At 32.8% G+C, this 15990-nt stretch overlaps 1 protein-coding gene across 4 annotated transcripts in view; it reads left to right on the top strand.

Annotated features, from left to right (window-relative positions):
* NOVA1 (NOVA alternative splicing regulator 1) overlaps positions 1–15990 on the top strand; it is a 139033-nt gene that overhangs the window by 36207 nt on the left and 86836 nt on the right. Inside the window, exon 2 of one of the 4 annotated variants that reach the window (XM_066551651.1) lies at positions 15475–15559. The exons of the other annotated variants lie outside the window; for them this stretch is intronic. The gene's annotated coding sequence lies outside the window, so the exon portion shown is untranslated. The remainder of the gene's footprint in view (positions 1–15474; positions 15560–15990) is intronic. 4 annotated transcript variants of the gene reach the window in all.

The raw sequence follows: 15990 nt of genomic DNA, 5'->3' as shown, positions 1-15990 counted from the left end.
ATTGCTGGACTGTAACTGTTTTGGGAGATTATATTCACATTGAACAATGAGGACTCACATGTTTGGTTTTTTATGTAGTTTTATGTGTCAGGTTTGTTTTTTTTTTACACTGTAGTGTAAATCCAGGTAAGAGTAAAATAGAAATTCAGTTTGTGAACAAATATAATCTAATGTAGATTATATTAACTACTTTCATATATTGGTAAGGTTAAGTGCAGCTATCAAATTAAGAGGTTGTGTGGATGCTGTTTAATGGCTGAGAACATAATAGTTCTTCAGTGTTACTGTTGTAGTGTATTGGCTAGACACTTGCATCAGAAGGGTCAAATGGTATTTGTCAATTTCTAGAAAGTATTCTCAACTCTTTATAACCAGGATTTAAGCAGCTTGATACGTACTATCCTGCTTTTAGGACTTTATATTATAGTGGAGTATGTTAGCATGTGAGTGATACAGCTTTGTGTAAAATGTAAAACTCAGAAGACATTCTGGGGTTTTGGTTACTTGATTATGTGCATTGGGAAACCTGATTGCATTGGTCATAGTCCCATTTGGCCTTCAAGGGAATTTGTTCCATGAGGGTGGAAAATGGACTAATTTGAGTGAGCATCTGGTCCAAGCCTTAAGTGAAACTGAGATGTGCCTAGATAGATGGTTGGTTTAGGAGCTCAAGTGCATCACTGAGTGTCTCAGGTTTCTCTGGATATGCTGCTTCCATTTGTAGAGTTTAAGCAAAATAAGTGGATTGAGGCTGAATAATCAGCCAATCTCAATGCTGCTTCATGGAAATTTTCAGAGCCTTCTTGCTGTTTCTAATACAGGTTATAGAGAAACACATAAGTTTTTATTTCTAGTAATTAGAACATCATTTGGGAGTCTTGGTCAATTGAGGAGGTGGTAAAATAGGACTTACTCTCATAATTCTAAAGCCCTGAAAAAATTAAAAAATGAAGAAATAATCTCATAGGGTTTAGGTCTTGTGTATGAGGGGAGTCCAAATATATCTTACCTATGTAAGGAAACTTAGATATTACTCTGAAAAACTGTATGTTTTCAGAAATGGATGAGATGAATTGAAAATAATCTGTACTGGTCTTCAGTAGAAAGTCAGGTGATCAGTTTGATTTAATTGTGGTGACAGATTTGTATCTGTGTTACATCTTCAGGGAAAAGTCATACAAAGGACAGTCATCAACAGAGGGGAAGTCAAAGGAAAATCACTGTCTGCCTAAATAGGAGGCTCTCTTATCTAATGCTTTATTTTAAACACAGATTGGTTTTGTTGTTTGGTTTGGTGGTTTGTTGTTTTTTTTTTTTTTCTTTCACGTTTGGAGGTTCTAAAAGTGGATATTGAATAAATCAAACTCTTACACAGAATTATTTTCTGAACATAGTGGTATGTTCAGAGCATTTACTCTCCCTGAATGTTATGACAAGCTCTGTATATCAACTCTGTGAGGATGTTTACATGTAACTTAATATACTACATAATATCCTAGCAACTGGAAATGCCGCCTGTATGTGTTAAAAGCAAGTGTAGCTGGTAACGCAGCTAGATTTATATCTGGCACAGCCTGTGTGCTAGATTTGAACCGTTAGCAGCATGTTTGATTTGCAGGTTAGAAATGGCACTGACACTAAATAATTTTATCTCATTTGTTTTCTCTTAGGTTATACTTTTTAGAATGAGCCAGAATGGGAAAACAGCTCTTTTCTGGGTGGCCAAAAGTCAGAATGTTACTTAAATTTTTTCTTTCAAGTACTTTTATGTTTCTGTTTTAAAATTATTTAACAAAGAACCTTCTATATACCTATTAATAAGTCTTAGCACAATCAAACAGTATATAAAAAACCTGAAAATCTATTCAAAGTTATCAGCCTTAACTCTTCTCATTTTTATTTGGTCTATATGTATTTGTCTTTTCATGTTTAGAACTGTGGTGAATTTAATCACCTTTATGTGTGGTGTAATAAAACACTTAAGATAATCTCTTATATATCTTTGCCTTCCTCCTTGCATTGCCATTAATGCAGGAGAAGAGAAGGCTTGCATCTACTATACAGTAATTTGATTTTAGGCACAGTGAGCCCTAAATTATAATGAAAATGTAAGGAATTATCCTAAAAGAATTTGTATTTATAGTGGAAATGTTGAGGCTTGGTGGTTTTTTTTGGTGTTCTTTTTAGGTTTTTTTTTGTGTTGGTTTTTTTTTTTTTTTGCTTGTTTTCTTTTTGGTTTGGGGTTTTTTTTCCCCCCTGAAACATTTATGGTAGTCAATCACTGGATAATTTTCTAGCATGACAACAAAACATTTTCATTTTTTTTCTGTCACAGATAAGCTATCCTACTGGCAGGTTTTTTCCACCGGATTTCTACGTTCATATGTTGATGAGAGCAGAGTTTTTAGACTATTTCACAGATACAGGAAATGTCTTGGAGATATGTGGTGTTTTTCCTTGATTATTAACCCTCAATACACCAATTATAAAATATGTTGTGAGTAATGGTGCCATATAAAGGTTGTATTGATAAGTCATCTCCCACCCTCAGTTGTTTTATAAATATATATGGCGGGTCAGTATAACACAAAGTCAAGAAGTTTTTACGTCACAGAGTAATTGAGGTTGGAAGGGACCTGTGAAGGTTATCTTGTCTGATCCCACCCTGTGGCAGAGGAGCCATCTAGACCCAGTTTGTCAGGACCGTGATACTTTGGTCCAAGAACGAGGAGCAACCTGGAGCCCTTTAATAGTTGCTGAAAATAGTCTGGGAGGGTTATTCAGTCAGTTTTCAGCTAGTTATCTCGCAGTTGTTTAAAGTAAAGGCTGAGTAACTTTGGAAGTCTAATAATTAATCTCCATGTTGTAAAGTTCTCTGTCATTAATTTAAAACTCACTATTTGCTCAGTTGAAATGTTAGTTACATTTTTTTTCCTGAGAAGTTATTGCAGAAGAGCATTCTTAGAGTTTTGTACCTACTTTAGCACCACTCAAGCTATTAAACTGCCCTGATTATTTTATAGGGTAGAACAGTTATTCTTTTGACATGTTAATTATTCGTGTAGTAAGGGGTGAAGATTTTATGCTGTTTGATGCCTGTGGAAGTTGAAAAATCAAACTCAATTGCTTTACATACCAAGTAGACTTAAAATGGATGATCATCTCATTCTTAAATCTTTTTGGTTTATGATTAGTAATTTCTTCTGTTTTGTTGAGGACTTAGGAGTTGTGCTTTTTTTCCTTTCAAAGTTCAAAGATCTTCGCAAATTTTAGAAGCTCTTCCATGCAGTGTAACCTTTTTTCTGCTAATACACCAGGTTTTAGTTAATAAAAAAAGTTGCACAGTGTATTGTGAATTAGTTATGCAGCCTCTAATTTACATTCTGACAGGTATACTGGAAAAGGAAGTGAAAAAAATAATATGTCTGTTCTGAAACTCACTTGGCATGTTGAAAAATTCATGGCATTTTAGTATCTCTGTTATTGAACTTGGAAAAGGTTAGATTAGCACATCTACCTGCTTTCTACTATTGTTCAGGGACAACACTTAGGGCCTTTTAAATTGTTTTATATTTGTTCTTGTACTTGATATAACATATATATGTTTTCTTCAGTAGGGCAGTATTTGCTTTAACTTTTTTCCTGTACTTTTTTGCTTTTAATAGGAGCTGTTAATATAGCAATTACTGTGTTGCATAGCAAAATATGTATCTATTTTAATAAATTTTACAGATTTTAAATACTAGTTTAAAAATCTGTCCAAGCTTAAGTAAATTCACTTTATGACACACCAAATTTGGCCAGTTTTGAGTAGATGAAATATTGATGGACTTCCTGAGCAAACTGCTATTACATAACAAGTATATTGAATCTTTTTACTTCTGCGTACAGAAGCACTTTTGTTGCTTTGATGACAGTAGCTGAGCAGGCACAGAATGTTAAATATTCTGACTTTGCTGTTTAGAATTATTCACTTGTATTTTTATTTGACTTTATATTTTTATTACCGAGCCTCCTTTCTAAGCCAAATTTTACTGATGAAATCTTTGACTTGTATAACACTGATAAGTTCCAGCTGAAATTCCAGGTGTAAGACAGCATGTGCAGCAGGACTTCTACAGGTGTCATCTCCAAATTCCACTGACAGTTTACCATGGATGTTTTGAAGTCCTGGTTACTTAACACATAGAGATACTAGTAATGAGGTGCCAGTACTTTGCTTTTTTATTAAGCTTGTATTTGCCACCGTCAAAGGACATACACTACTGACTGCATCATGATGGGGGAGATTTTATGAGCCTGTTGCAGGCTCCCAACCTTAGTTCCAGTTAGGTGTTGCTACTATGTATGCAAGATTAACAATTAAAATGTAATTTCATTAGATAAAAATGGAAAAAAATAGGTGAATACAGTCTCCACATATTTCTTAAAATTTAAATTAAATTTATTTTTTTCTTAATATTTTTGTATAAGTTATAATGCCCAGAGGTAAGATCCTAATTTGGTGGTCATCATGGAAAGCACTTTTTACCTATAATTGATAGGTATTTAGGGAACAAAACATAAAACTGCGAGGTCATGCCTACTGACAGATTTGTCCTACTCCATATTTTAAAGCACCATAATGGTCGTCAACAAAATCTTTTCCATAAGTAGTGCTAGAGTGCTAAGGACCCAATGATCCAGTGGACACTGCTATTTTATATTTTTTAGGAGCACAGTGGAGCTGAGGTGATCCTGCCAACTTCTTCTACGTTTTCTGGGATCATGAAAGAACTGGCTACCCTGACTTCTTACACTGCCAAATTTTAGTCCTTTTCTGGAAACTATTCATCAAATCCCAGGATTAGAGAATTATTTGTAAGACGCTTTTAAGGAGTTAAACTCCATAGCACTTCAGGCACTGAGAGTTTTGATTTGCTATTGAACTTGCATCAGTTGCACATATTTTTAATATTTGAATATGAGCAAAAATCTTTGTTTTACTTCTTTTCCCATTTTTAAATGATACATATATGTAGAAGGATCATGAATCTTTAAATTATCAGATGAAGTTTTCTTGCACATTTGCTTTATGTTTTTGGTTAAAATATGCATATTTAGTATGTACAAAAGCACAGGTTAGTGCTGTAATGTGTAATTTTCATCCCCAACAGATGGTTTGTAATTCTGTGTAGATACATCTCTAAAAAAGTCTTCAGTAATTGCAAAACCTAGGATGTTATTATTGGTTCATACTTTTAAGATGATTGATAATTTTACTTGGCAGTGAGGACACAATTATTGCATCAGAGTATCCATTCTGAAAATTAATTTACAAAACTAAGATGACGCAGGAGAAGTCATTTTATTAAAAGTAAATTTTTAGTTAAATCATGTATATCATATATATCATGTATATAATCTGAACAGTATTCTGCAGGATGAATTGTATCCAAACCAGTCTAGCAATTAAATGGTCTAAAGTCCTCTTACTGTGCCCATAGTATCAGATAACTTCAAAAGTTAGGTTAAAAGTTTTAATCCTCAGGGGAGGTGCTGTATGCTTATTTATAAATTGAATGGACTATAGGTGCAAATCTATTTGAAGAAACTTGCTATTGAGTCCCACTGGAGACTTTCAGAAACCATAACACAGCTTAAAACAGGAAAATAATTTGTTTTCTTTAGAGGCAGCGAATTAAATGCAAAAGTTCTTCTAGCAATATTAATATTGTATTATTACCCTATTGTTGATTAAATGCTACTGTTTTGTTAGATGGATGAAGGAAAATGTAGAAAATCAAAGCATAAAGGCAGTGATGAAATCTTCCTATAGCCAAGGTCGTAGAACTGCTACTTCATAGATCAGGACAGGTATGGAAGACCTGTGCAAGATAATTTCTAATACCTCTGCAGGAAGAGGAAGATTCAGTACTGATGATTTTATAGAGTAGCTCTCTTTTCCATTTCCTCCCCACACACTGCCCCTTGCTTGTCTGTCCTTCTGAAGCAATCTGTATTTTCTGTGCAGATTCTGGAGTGGTGACAGGGGTTGTAACAGGTCCTGCCTTCTTTGGCTGACTCATTGTGCTTTTGTCTATTAAATTTTTGGTATGTTGAAGGTACACTTCACTTTGCCTTAGCCAGTGATTATTTCTGAGAAATAATTTTGATTTGATAGCAATATGTTAATGGTCTCTGTTTAGAAGCTCTGTGATTAGCTAGTGCAGTAAAGCCATGTTAAAATGTATTTTCATACTAAAGGCCTTAATAATAAATTCATTATATCTCATTTTTGGAAAATTACTTGAAAAATTGAATGTTAGCATTTTTATCTATGTATATAACTCCATCTTACCTTTCCACCTTTGGCCTTGGAAAATATTTGATTTAGATGTTTAAATCACCACATATTTTGAGCTAAATTATTTCACTGACTGGCTGTGATATTTACAGAAATGAAGATGTGAGTTGGAACAAGCTTGTTTTAATATAACATGGATGGGGTAGTTTGATAAATAAATAAATAGAATTTCTGTCTCTTAATTTTAAAATTTTATCTAGGTTTATCTGGGATAAACCATGAAACTTGTGCCTATCCCTTCCCTGTAAGTTCTCTTGTACTGTCTAGAGTACTTTTTACTCAGTAGTTGTTACTGTTGTCTTGGATCTTGCTGCCGTCATTTAATACCATATAAAAACAAGATTGAAATTATCACTTGAGGCTATCAAAAATAGTCTAAATACCTTCTGCTTCAGGAGTAACTAAGGAAGTCATGTAGGATTATTTGTTTTAAAATAAACTATCTGTGGTTTTTAAATACTAAAATATTGAGACTTGTGCCATTGACTTTTTGTTTGTTACTATCTTAAATGCTTTCAGGACTTGCAGCTCTTCTCTGTTGAGTTTTTGTGGACCATTTGCTTAATTCCTGAAAGAAAAAAACCCAAACAAGCAAACAAAACTAAGCTTTGCTGCGCTTCTTTTATTCCAAGTATGTCTATACAAGAGAAGTCTGGTTTATTTTAGTTTTGAGTCTGTGATATGTAGTTACAAAGAGTGAATTGTGTGGGAATTTTTTCAGGAGGCTTTATTTTGTCTGCCACACTTGGTTGAATGCTTGACACTTGCAAGGAGAAAGGTACTACTAGAGAGACGTGCAGCTTAAAACCATTTCCAAAGGGTTGGATACCAGGCCAATGGCCTTCAGTTTGCCTCTTTATATGGTATAAAGTCAGGTTAGAGAGCTGTGTCATCAGGATAAATGCCTGTGGCTAGTTGCATTTGTTAAAAGCTAGGCTTCTGCATTGCCTAGTGAAAACAATCTATTGGTACCTAGATTTAGTAAGTTGCACTAACAAGAACGATGGGTTTAAGTGTGTGAAATGCTCTATGTTAGTGTGTGGTGTGACTTCAGAGGTGCAAGCAGGGGCTTTGAGAATTTTATAATTGTTTTAAAGTCTTCCCACATGCAATTGTTCTTGTCCTCTTAACTAGGGTGTCCATGTATGCATCACTTGCACAAAGTTTGCATTTGATTTGTTAAAACTGGTGACTTCTTGCATAGAACAGAGGATGTCTTTTCTCCAGTGAAGCTTCATTATCTCAAGAAAATGAAATTCTTCTATTTTCTTGTTTTGGAAGAATGACAGTGTTTATACTTCACAGTGTGAAACGCTGGGTATGTGGTTCACTGGATAGCCACATAGTAACAATTATTATACAAACTTTCACAGCGCAATTAACTTCTGCGTGTCTTTATAGTCTAAATAAGAAATGTTTCCAATATGATTTCATGTGAATATTTTTTTCCTACTGAACTCTCAGTAGGTGTGATAAAAGCTCATCTGCAGTATCTTTTCCTGTTTCAAAGTGTTTATATGTTACTTATTTTACATATCACAGGAAGAGAAGTTTTGGCATGATTTCAAGCTGTGTTAAAAAAAATTATTTTAAACAAAAGGCCACTTTTGATGATATCGCTCTAGCACTTGAAAAAGGTTGTTTTGAAGCTCTTCTGTGGGGACTTTTATAAGCACTTTTATACATTGGAGTATGTCAATTAATACAATATCTGTGTCTTCAAAATCCTGTGTAGTTAAATTTTAGTTTTGTTCTTAACTTAAAAATCAGTTCAGTGTTGCAAAACAAAATCTGTTTTAGGTTTATTTTTTTCTGTGATACTGAATTTTTTTTATTCAAAATCAGCAATTATTGTTGCTTGCAAATGAAAAGGCTCATTCAAAATGCTTTGTTTTTATTTCCAAAATTAAATAATATTGACAAAGGTGTCCTTCAGAGGGTTGTAATACAGTATTTAGTGGTCGACTCTATTTTTCTTTAATAACTTCTGTGAAAAGATAATTATCTTAGGTATAATCATTGGCTGATACAGCCCATCTCTGATTAATTATTTGCAGTTACTTACTCTTTGTAACCTGGAGATGTATAGAGCTCCATGCTTTTCTTGACAAGTATTGTTAATGGTTAAAGGTATTCTAAATTTTCCTGTTCTACATTGACAATGCCCTTGAATCTAGACAGGAATGGCATCTTCTGGGTTGTGTGAGCATTCAGTCTCAAATAACCAATTGGTGGTTTGGTACTTGAGCTTTGCCATGATTGTTCAAGTCAATAACAAGCAGTTGGATATTGTAGATGGGTACCAAATCATTATAATCGGAAAGTTATTTAAATGCCACATAAACCAATTAAGATATAAGTAGCTTTCAGTTGCAAGAAACAATTTTAGATAACGTTTAATAATATGTGATAATTAAATCTTCACAGTGTTTGAAGCATGAGCTACTTCAGCTTGAACTCCAACATGATCAGTTTTATCTACTAATGATAGACTGATGATCCAAATTTACAATGTAATAGAATATTGAACTTAGTTTTAGTGAACAGAATTCAGTTTTGTTTTTGTGGCTAATAGAAATAATAGAAGATCAAGAACTCTCAAAGCTTTCAGCTATATTGTGATGTATGTGCAGTATAGTTACAAAATAAAGAAGCAAAATCAATGGTAACCTATGGTAAGTAAAATATAGCCATTAGAAGCTGAAGACGCCACAGTTTAAATTTTGATAAAAGAGCAGCATAATGTTTACTTTAGATAAGCAGTGTTTATATGCTTTTAGTTCGGTATCTTCATGCTTATATGCTTTAGTTCTAGTATCTTGTGCAGTGGGTTTGGTTTAAAATGTTTTGGATTTTTTTTTTAATGTGAATTTTGCATATTGCAAATGTTGGAAAAAAAAAATCCAGCAGTCTGAGTGGGGAAATGTATGTATGTGTATATATGTGTGTATGCACTGAGCAATATGGTATCTTCCTATTTGATGAGAAAACGGTGTTTTTTAAAATAATGTTTTTAATTACCTTTGCCAGATGTAACAAATCAAAATTAATTACCAATATATCAAAACAAAAATATTGCCATAAAAATCGAAATATATTGTTTATAAAATCTTTCTAGATGACCTAAGTTTTTGGCTTCTTACCCTTTTAGAAATTTACAAACAGTAATAAATGTATTTTGCACGCTTTCCTGTCTTACTATGCTTTCTTACAAATTAGGTTTTTAAAGTGTAATAAAAATGTATTCCAGCTTGCCATGTTTCTATCATATTCCAGGCATCATCTCCTGTGTAGAAATTTTTCATTTATACTACTGTTGAACTTGAGATAGTTAAAGTTGTCTAAATGCTTTATCAACTTTATTAAAAGCCCTTATATTCAGCTTTTGAGCAAGTCAATTTCTTAAAATTCTCTACCAGTAAGCTAAATTGAATGTAAGTTGCCCCACTTGAAGATAAATAATTTTCAAGTATCTGAGTTGGATGTCTTTGAAACTTCAGACAAGAAAGTTAGATAGTCTTCTGCTTATCCTCTCACTTAAACAGCACCCTCCAATCAAAAACTAACTAAATAAGAGGCTCTCCACAGCATCCAACAAGGAGGATGGCTTCCAGGGTTAGTGTCATGTGAATTGCAGACAGTTTCTTACCTTTTTAATAGTATATAAAGAGCCACTAACTATCACTAGAAACCAAATCAAACCAAAGAGAGCAACAACCAGAAAAACCCCAGAAGAACAAAACCAACAAATGATTTCTGAATCTGTACATTATACAGCAATGTTTTTATATAGCCATGTGTTCGTACTTCCTAAAAGTTATTAGTTTCATAAACCCTGTTGTCCTGTGTGGTGACATGCTAAGTTTAGGATGGAGTTCTAGCTCTGATTTGTTAAATTTTTATAGATGTCTTTCAATAATAGTTGTGAATTTAATAGGGATGAAGTATTTCGCATGTACTTTGACAGACAGTTTTTCTGACAGACAGTATTGTTGGTGCAGCAGAGGAGGACTGTGTCATGGAGCCCTGACTTACACAGGGATTTCCTTATGAGGTTTTAAAGGTCTTACTCTTACCACCCTGACAATTTGTATCTCAGACTGCATTTGGGGATAGGTAGCAACTCTACTTTGTGGTGGGTAGCTTCTCTATTTACTTTATAGTTGCACCTGCTTCAGTTAGACTCGGGTTTATTCTCTGACTTTGTTCTGCACTGTGAATACTTGAATATACTTTCTCTCTCTGAAATATATTACTGAGTGTAGTCTTGTTCTGTGCCAAAGCAGGAGATGAAAGCTTTGTGGTCTAACAATGAATAGAGGTATTAAATATTGCAAAGTTGTCTCTTGTGTAAGCATATGATAGTTGCATTACAGATGCACATTGGTTCTTGATTTTGTTATTGGAATAGTTTTCTAAACTGAAATATAATCCCTTCTTATTGTGAAAAGCAACTGTTTTATGACTAGCATGTTGTAGTAGAACAAAAAAGCAACTTTTGTTTTAGTTTCAGGCTCCAACTGAATGTCTCATTTGCCAGTATTTAGAATGTATTTTTATAGAGGAGAATAACGAAGGGTGTTAGTGTTTGCTTTTCCCCAGATATTCAGTATATAGTCTAGTGATAAAAAATGTAAAAATAAATAATCACTAGTATTTACAACTCAATACAGAAAACTGCCATGCAGTGTAATAGTAAAAGGAAAATTGCTACAAATATATCTTTAAAAACACATTTCTGCAATGCTATTATAAATCTAGTTCTGCATTGTGCCTTGTCTTAATTAGGATCCCTTTTTATATGGGGTGGTAAAATAAAACTGCCTTTTAAATAAATTATTGCCAAGTCATAGACTTGTTTTCAAAAGTGGATTGCAAATAAGCATGCTGGATCCAAGCATCTTGGATTCTGGAAGAATAGGTTAGTTGTTTTGTTGTTTTTCATGTAACTTTATGCTTTCCAAACACAGCAGGTGTTTGAAGACTCCCTTCTACTGTGCAAGTTTCTGCTTTTGACTAAATATAACTAAATCGTCTAATTTAGTTTTAGTTATTTGTACAATAGAGATTATTTAATTTTGTAATGAAATTTAATTGTGTAAGACAATTTAGTTTAAAAGCTTTACTGTACTGCCTTTCCAAGAGCATATGAAATTGCACACATATGTGTGTGTTTATATACGTAAAAGTAAGAATTTCTGTGCAAGATTTCGAATGTTTTTACAGTTGCATTGTTGTAATTTTCATTGGCTATTCACAAAGTGAAGCATTTTGTATTCAGTTACATTTTGGTTGTGGAGAAATTAAGTGCTGCAAATAACTTTACAATAGCTTTTCTCTCTTTTTTTATTCATATGGTAAGAGCTGCCAGACCGAATAATTTGTAATGTATGTGGGCCTTCTCTATCACTTGTCTTCTGTTGCAGTTTTATTAATTGAGAAACAGGAAATAGTGCACAACTCTTCTTCTTTATTACTGAAGTACAAACCAAACATAGGAAACAATGAGCATGAGTAGAAAATGCTTGAAATACACTTGTTTTTTTGTATTTCTTGAACTGTATTTCCTTTTAAAAATTAGGTGAGTGCACTTGAACTGCATGGCTTTGAATATTCGCATTCTATGGTTTACTTAATTTCAGTTAATCAATCTCACCCTCAGGAAGATTGCTTTGGATGTGAAGTCATTAATGCAATGTTGGTGTTAAGGAATTCAAATAAGATATGACTTCAGGAATACCAAAGTTCAGACTGTCAGTTGTGTTTTGATAGGTTACTTAACCTAGGATTATGGTTTTGAGAATGATCATTTAACACTGTTCTAACAAAAGAGCAGTTACAGCATCGTGCTGTTTTCTTCCAATTCTTGATCTGATTCTTCCTTCTGTTCTTCATGTTCAGTGCATGTTCTTAAGGAATGAACAGTGCATATTCACATCCCCTGTCTGATGTTAATTTTTCTAGGTGGACCAGATTGTTAGAGTGAATTTTAGAATTAAACAAAGAAGCCCACGTTGTTTAAATCCTCAGTAGAGATATTGACCCTTCCTGGACGCAGGACTTCTTTAAGTGTGCACCTGTGAAGGTGGCCTAACATTTAGGATGGGTTGCTGCTCAAAATCTTTTTTTTTTTTTTTAATGTTTAAAAACCTGTTGCTCCCCTTTACACTGAAATACCATGTACTAGAGTAAAGCAACCCTGAATTCTTTCTTAAAATAAAAATTTAAGTAGTGAAATAATAAAAGGAACTATAACCTATATATCTCTTCTACTCCTCAGATTTTTCTCTCAATTTTAGATAAATATTTCCGAAGAGGTGAGCAGTCCTCTATTTCAAAGTGTTTAATGCCAGTTAAAAAAATAGAGACATGTTCATTTCTGCAAGACCATGCTTAGTATATAAATATTGAATCAAATCACCTCTTTTAAATATTTTTACATTTGATGTGCACTGTGATATATTATGATGTATTTTTTCATACTGTGAAAGTATATTATAAATTCAGTGTGCATAATCAAGAAAAGTACATTCATTCCTTTGTATAACAGTAGGAAATATGAAAATATACCAAAATTACTAGGTAATATATTAATTTTGATGATACTTATCTTTTTCCGTGTAACCTTTATAAGATAAAAGAAATAGATTATTTTATTTTTTTAATGCATAAAGTTAATTCTAATAAAAAACAAGACCATCAATCTCTTGTAAAATGATGGAATGGATATATAACCTTACAACATGCAGAAGAAATTTCTTTTTGTATCTTTGTGTTGAAGAGAAATTTTCTTCTTTCAAGGAAGAAGTTGAAAATAATTGTATTATTACCATAGAATATATAAATGTATTATTTTTATGGCATTCTAGCTTGTTCATTGGAGCAACAGATGTAATTTCTCTACAGAGATATTTTTCTTGTTGTCTGTTAGATCACATTAATTGTATTTGGAATAAATAAATGAGTACCCAAATATTTTAATTCCTCTTTGCCAAATGGAGTAGCTGCAGTACAGTGGTGCTTATATGTTAAAATGCACATTTTGCATGCACTGAAAGTTTGCATTCCTTGATACTTACATCTTAAATTTATATCCACATCAATGTTGAATATGTGAGAAAAATGGTGCAACCCCAGACACTTACAACTATCTTGCATGACTCTCTTGTCAATAAATTAATCCAAACTATTCTATTAAATTGGATCTGAAACCAGTTAAAATATTTTTGTTTTCTTAAAAATACTTGTATTATTTATATAATGAGATACCATTTCTGATATAGTACATGGATTTCATGCATTTAGTGAAATTCTTGACACTGAATAGTGTGCCATAGATGGCACATAGACATCCATCTTCATCAACTTCATCTGCATTTTAGAATGTCTCCTGAATTTTCTAGAGAAGAAGTTTAGATATGAGCATTTTGGCATTAATCTAGACTACTACCTATTTTCAGTGTGTACAGAAGAACTAAGGTAAAGGGTGAGGAAAATTATGGAACTTGTGATCTTAGCAATTTTTTTGAACTGAAAATAGAGAAGGCACTGGGCATAATACCAAGCTATTACTATGTACCTTAAATGCATATATTATATATCCACTCATACCTAACCTAAATTACCATGTATGTATCATCATACCTAAAATGAAAATGTGCATGTTATTTTCTATTTTGAGAAGGTCTTTTTCTTGTCAACACCTTTCTTGCCCAAAAGTTGCTCCTGGAAGAAATTTCCAGCCTTAGAATTTGATCCATTCCTGTAAATATAGCAATCTATATGTTTTCATTTTACCTACATGCATTGCTAAAAAGTAAGTGCAGTCACACAGTCACAGAATTCTGTTTTCTTGACATAAAATTTATGATTTTCCTGAATATTTTCCTTGTCTCATGACTAGCTCAATTTGTCTTGCTTTTAATTAGTTTTGTTTTTTTTTTTACTTAATGGCTGGACAGTTTCCATCTCTTGCAAAGTTTTGAAATTCAAAGAAGCATCTAATGAAGTTACTGATTGCATATTTGAAAAGAAGATTTACAGAATTAAAATATATGCACAAATATATGTGTAAAGTATTTGTGATTCACTTTTTGAAAAATATTATTTGCTGCTTTTTGATCCTCAGACTATTTGGATTTGTTTAGACTCTAAAATGCAGTCTGTGCTTTCATTTGTAAGTCTAGTTGGAACATAAGTAGTACTGAGAAGAAAATTCTTATTGTAACACTATAGCTGTTAAATTTTTCCCTTAAAGATTTGGATGTTCATGTAGTAATCAATTAGTATGCAGTGCTTTTCTTCATTAACCAAAAAACTTTGAAACAATGAAATTCCTCTGTTTTGCTTTTCTGCAAAATTGTATTACATGTATTTTGAACAACCACATTATTTTTCTGTGCCTATATATTACAAAACTGAACTAAAATCAAAAGCGCTTGAACCAAAGGTTCCAAAGCACATAGTTAAAGCTCTATGAGCTTTATATTATAAATATTCTTTAGGGTATGTATAGTGTTTAATTTGTACATAAGAATCAAGATCATAGGTATGAATCTAAAAGTTCTAATTTCTATTTCCTATATTTTCAAGGATATATTGTAGGACTCCTGCTATTAAAGGACCATTTTCCATTGTGAAATTGAATTGTACCTTGAAGTCCTCCCATGGCAGCTCTGTTTTAATTTCTCTTAATTTCCTTTGGTATAAATCTTCTATATTGCTTTACTTTAGTGTATGAACAATTATTAAGATGAAAAAAATCAGATGCCTTTGGCAGCATTTATCTAAATCAAGAATGCATTGGACATTAAAGAAGTGTTCATTTATCTCTAGCAAGAATATTAAAAACAAAAGTGAAACTTTTTTTTCCAGCAACTTAACACAGCATTAGAGTTTTTCAGGTATTCACTAGTTTTCAAAATGAGCTGCAAAGCGCATTAGTCCCTACAGTCCTAAAAACCCTAGCTCTTTTAGAAATGAGAGAACTAGTTTGAATCAGATTTGCTTGTTAAAGAAAAGCCAGCACAGGACATCTTATAGTCAATACATAGGCAAAAAAAAGCAGATACTTCAGTTTCAGAAATCTGCAGAGCAGTGACATGGCATTCCATTCAATTTTTTACCAGATATCACAGACTGGAAATGTGAGCTTTGGCTGATACTGCTGGGAAGGAGAGTGCATCAGGCAGCTGTAATTCCCATCCTGTAAAGGTACTGATACTTAAAGTCTCTGTAGTCCAAATTGCTACACAAAAATACTAAAATGTTGAATTTGGACCTTAGATATATTTTTCAAATTTCTGCCAACTATTCTTAGGTGTTCTGTGGATACATTTGCAGTTTTTTGCTCTTTAGGTAAGAGTAAGGAGAACCTATTCCTTACTTTGGAGTTGTTTGCAGGTTGCTTCCTGAAAAACTAACTGTGGTATGCAGTTCTAGTGTTTTCATAGTGTTTCATTAGAAAAATAGGTTTCTGAAGTCAATGGTATCCAATTGTTTTAAACCAGGCCAAAATTTTGTTATGTGGACTTGTAAGTTTGGTTGCTCTAAAATCAAGTTTTGGAGCATTTTGAGTCTCATTGAATGTAAAAAAAAAAAAAAAAATATAAATTCTGGTTTTAGTGTGATTGTTAAAAGTGTGA

The sequence above is a fragment of the Molothrus aeneus genome, chromosome 6 (genome assembly GCF_037042795.1).
Source record: "Molothrus aeneus isolate 106 chromosome 6, BPBGC_Maene_1.0, whole genome shotgun sequence".
In the NCBI taxonomy this organism is placed as follows: Eukaryota; Metazoa; Chordata; class Aves; order Passeriformes; family Icteridae; genus Molothrus; species Molothrus aeneus.
Note: the sequence above shows the minus strand (reverse complement) of the source record. Positions and strands in the feature narration are given on the sequence as shown.